Raw genomic sequence first — 5,408 nt, 5'->3', positions numbered from 1 at the left:
TCCAAAAATGCTTAAAAAGGGTGTTGTTAAAAGAAGAGGGGAAACAACTTTTATTTTATTTATTTTTTAAATACAGTAGTTGCTGCTGGCATGAAATTCAACATTTTTCTCAATTCCTTAATCTTCAACTTTTCTTTTAAATACAGTCTTTAAATTAGTTACAATTGATTAGTTTGTAAGTAGTTGTATTCATAAATTAGTTAAAAATTATATCCAGCACTGAAACTACACCATTGTCAAGATAGTCAAAAATTCAAAGTCAGATGTATCCAAGAATTAATGAGAGTAAACAGTCCTCTGGCACCACCAGACGTCACATCTCTCCGCAGTCGTCCATGTCTCAATGTGAGACCGGGGGGGGTTGTAACCCAGCCAACCAACCAGCAAATACTTAGAGAATACAATAAGCATATTTCACTAATTATGGGTGAAAACTACCCTGATGTGCCTCTCATAGACTACAAGTCTACCTTCTAGTCTGCTGTGCTAGCAAGAAAAACAATGATAACAGAAACTTGCTGCGTTTGCAAATTATCTTCAGTCCAGTAATTGGAAAGCAGATGGCATGTGTGGTTGGTTATAGTGATGAGCTGCATCGGCAGTGTCGCTACTTCATTCACACTTTTTACTGCATATATCTGCCCTACTTTATGTTTGTTTTACACCTAAATTTAACTACGGTCTTTTTGTCTAATTCTGTTCCATTCCTACACGATTTGCCCCGATTGCAGTGGACTAAACCTGATGGGTTTTCAATCATAAATTGAAGCAACTGGATGATGAAGATTTACTTTCAGATAAATATGAAACCATTTGACTTCTCAATGTATATTTGATCAGCAATTAGGCTTCTTTTTCAGTGTTAGAATTGATTGGCGCACAAATTAGTACGTCAAACTTAAATCTTTAGGTTGATGGTTACAATTTCTATTCACTATGTCAGAGACAATATCCATCAGTCTTCACACGTTATCACAATACTTATACTGTAAAGTTCCTGCAACCGATGACCTACATTTTTATTTTTTCTTCAAACAGATCTTGCTGGAAAAATCTTGATTTTTAAGCAATGGACAAACACTTGTATCATGTAGTATACACTTTTATGGTGAGCCCGATACAATCTCCAGTTTTCTTTAGGTTTATCTGAGGAACATTATCACTCCACTCAATTATTCAATTCACAATATGTTGATGCAGCTCAGGGTTACCTGTGTCACTTCAAGTTTAAAACTCTATCCTTGAATACTTCATTTTTACTGGGATGTCTGTACAACAGTCGGTGTGTATTACAAAAAGTATGAACTCACAAAACTCTGGGGAGCTTCAACATTGGTCACAGTGGCTGAAGAAAGAGTTCTGTTCACCTTTACAAATTGGACTCTGTTAGAAGATGCTGTGATCCATGTTCAGAGAGGTGGAGCTGGACCCAAATCCTGGCAGGCCAGAGGCAAACTAATCGTGGAGCAAAGTAGTTTTTAAAATCAAACCAACTAAGGGTGCAGGACAAGTGGAAATCAAAAAGAAAGAACAAAGACAAGCACAACGAAGCAGCAAGACAGAAGAATCATAGGAAAAGAGACAATAACAAACTGGTAAATGAGCCAGGGAGGGTTGATGAGTAGAGTGACAACAGGTGAGTAATTAACAGGAGACAGGTGTGAATAGAGACTGAGGGACAAGACCAAGACAACTGAGGACATCTAGGGGTAATGACAAGTTAACATAACATGTGCAAACAAGAGACTAAAAGTAAAAAATTCAACTAAAACTAAAACCCCAAGAACGTACCAAAACACACAAACTCGAACAGATGAAAACTATAGCAAAAATCAAGAAAGGATTTAAATCCTGCTGAAAACATTTTGGACACCAAAAGATCCACGTGTATCGTGTTAAAGGCTGAGAAAAAGTCTAAAAAAGAGATCAGCTTTGGTCTTGGGTTATCTGAATGTTTAGAAAATATATGAACCAAGGTGGCATCAGTTTGGTCTGTACCACAGTCCTGCTTATAAGTCAACTTTAGGTCAAATTAGTCTTTGACTGCATCAATAAGATATTCAAAGTTTTTTTCAAGAGATTTCAGAGATACTCAACTAAAGGACTTTGCTCTAAAACCTAAACCCTCTTCAGGACAAGGGATTTTGGATAAGTTTTCCATAAAAGAGGAACCACATGAGTATCCGTGGAAGCTTGAGAAATAGGTTGCCACACTGGATCCAGCTAAGTTGCAACATTCCTCTCGGAAAAATGTCTCCATGACAATGTCTTATATATTGGGATATGGTAGTTTTAAGCATTTCAGTGCATCTACAAATCAAATCTAGCAAATAAGGTATTTTGATTATTGGTAAAACAAGCTATATCATATGTATTATTATTGGTTTGGTTGAAGGACACATTCCTTTTCAGAGTTTTCATGGTATCCCATAGCTTTTAAAACATTTTCAAATGTTGTCTATTTTGCTTTTCAATTTTTCATTTATCCGAGTATTCATAAAAATATTTCTTTTTTAAAGACATTTTCCTTCTACGTTCTATGTCCTCAGTCACAGATTATTTCTGATATGGACAGAATTTAATTTACTTTGTGTGAAATCATTTAAACGTACCACGTTTTCATCTATTAAATCTTCTTGAAAGATTGTTAAGTTTTTCAAATCTAAACGAGCTTTCAGCGTTTCTTTACTTTCATCTGTCCATGTTCTTTTATGAGCCTCCACTGATTTTATTATGGAGACATTTGTCCCATACAAGTAAATTGAGCCTCATGTGACCTGTTTTACCTTGAATAACAAGTCTTCTCAACTCTCTTTCCCAGCAAGCTACTGAAGATGGCCTAAATATGTTGATATCAAGTCACAGATTTCCTGCTGACAGTGCTCTTTCGCAGCTGGGGCTCCTCGTTATGGTGCAGTGTGAGTGGTCCCACGATCTCGTTCAAGCGCCTGATAATATCTTAAATCTCTGGGCTAGTTTGCAACTGTTAGATCAGCTATGTTAATGTTTTTATGATCTTAGCTTTAATGGTCCGTCCATCCATTTTTTAAATACCCACTGTTGGAGGAAACCAGAGTACTCTGAGACCTCATGCATGCATGGGAAGAACATCCAAAACCAGAACCAGCAACCTTCCTGCAGGAGGTGACAGTGCGAACCACCTCATCACCAAGCTGTTTAATGGTCTCCATTTCTGCTTGGTATATGTGCCAATTGTAGATCTCAGTACAAGTATTCAAATATGACCGTGTTATCATTTTGAACACAGCCTCAATCTTCTTTCTAGTGAAATGTGTTTGAGTAAATCAGTGGGACACTGTTCTTTAGGGTCAGGTGCTGGGAGCTGTTTTACTGCTAAATTGCTTTGTCATCTTTTTAATAATTACAACCAGTACATGTATCCAAAAAGACTATGCAGGCCAAAACATGAGTAAATAGAACATCCATTATATAGACTCTGCTTTTAATTACATATGAGCACTGATGTGTAAACTAGGGGAAGAAAAGTTTAACAAACCTCCATTACCATCTAGTGTTCAACAGGCGAAATTGCAGAAAAGGCTCATTGTGGAGAGCAACAACAACCAACAAGGAAGAAAATCCCTGTTTGTGCATTTGTATGATGAAGATCAGGGCATTTGCTTAACCAGAAGTGATTTTATGTCAAGTGGCTATGTTGTGACAGCAAACAGGAAACTATAAAACTGTTTTGTATTTTTTTTATTGATATTTAGGAGCAGAGAAAGACATCTGTTCGACATGCTGATTTTATGTGATGTGACACATTAAAAAGTTAAGCATTGAATCCTGAGCCTTAACAAGGAGCAATGTAACGTTTACAGATCATTTTGTGCTTCAACTTAGCAGTAGAACAGAATATTTCTGGATTTTCAATGACATAATAGCGTCACTATAAACACATCCCCATAGTTTAAATGGAATTTCATTATGATGGTGTGATCATTTGTATGTTTGGAACATGACTGTGTCTTTGTCTGTGTAATTGTGTACAAGCAAGGCTCTGTGTCCCACGGAGAGCCTGAATAGAAACCATTTTCTCCTCCAGTGTTCTCCGCCTGTTCCCCTCCTCCTCTCGTGCTCTCTCTGATCCTGTTCTCTTTTCTTTTCTCCTCATCATGGTTGTTACATAACTCAATTCATTTTTAAAACAACAACTTTCTTGGTCCAAGCTCAGCTTTAATGGAAAATATATTTAGAAAAACACTTCATGTTTATTTCATCTTTCGGATTCTCAGTAGTATAAATTCTTGCTTTATCTTTTTCACCTTTTATATTAGTTTATTTTCCTTTTTTGATTTAGTCAGCTTTACTACAAAGTTTCTTTCTTAAAATCACAGCCAATTTACTGTTTACAGCAAACAGAAATGCATCGTGTCGTGTGGCTCTGATCATTTTAATTTGGAAACCGAAGAGATGGAAGAAAATATTTATAAAAACTATTGAAAAACTTTATCAAACACAAATACTCGAAAACATCTCAGGTACAACCAAAGAGGTTATTTCATGAGCTTAAAATAACCTCTTTGGTTGTACCTGAGATAATGTCAATGTACATCATGTTGATAGTATTTCAGTATTGGCGTCATGCTCCTGTTATTTTCTGAGCAGACTGCCAGGTGTATCAAACATATCAGTGACCGTAAAGCTGCAATATTGATGAGACAGATAATACACTAGCTAATGTCTTAGAAACATCACATGAAATTAACCCCAGCTATCCAAAAGCAACATGTTAAACCACAGGAGAAGAATATCAAGTGAGGTTAAACTACTGTGCAAATAACTTCAAGAAGTTCAAGCTCGTGTTTTTCTTTTTAGGGTTAGAGCTTAAATCAAACATCACAATGAGAATTGACTGTGGACAGGAAGATGTAAAATCTATTTAAAGTTTAACACAATACCACTAAAATTTCAGGTCACTGCTTTTATTCACAATAACTCCCATCAACTCCATCAGTCTGCGATATGAAACACCCAGGAAACCATGCAATACACAGACAGAAATTCCAGCCATTCTCATCATGTTCAGGTAATCATCTCTATAAGATAAGAAGGACGTGTTTGAAATGTGAACCCAAACCTAATGTGCGCTCCACAAATGTGCATTATCATGATTAAATCATTAAACAGTCTAAAATGTATGTTCTGTGGCATGAATTCTCATTTCTTGAATATGCTAAATTGAATTAAATGATTAAAAACTTTATTTCTATTATTGTTACGTGATTAATTAGACAAATGTAAAAAAAAAATCATGTTGGTCTTTGCTGTTATTGATTGCGAAAGAAAACAAGTTATCTTCAATTTGTATTGGTTAGAAGCATCCCGTGTCTTAAATCTGATTGGCTGCATACTGTGTCTGTCATTTATCTATTGACGCCCCCTCA

This window comes from Leuresthes tenuis, unplaced genomic scaffold (genome assembly GCF_036924035.1).
Source record: "Leuresthes tenuis unplaced genomic scaffold, fLeuTen1.0.hap1 SCAF_16, whole genome shotgun sequence".
NCBI lineage: Eukaryota > Metazoa > Chordata > Actinopteri > Atheriniformes > Atherinopsidae > Leuresthes > Leuresthes tenuis.
This window is presented reverse-complemented; position numbering follows the sequence as displayed.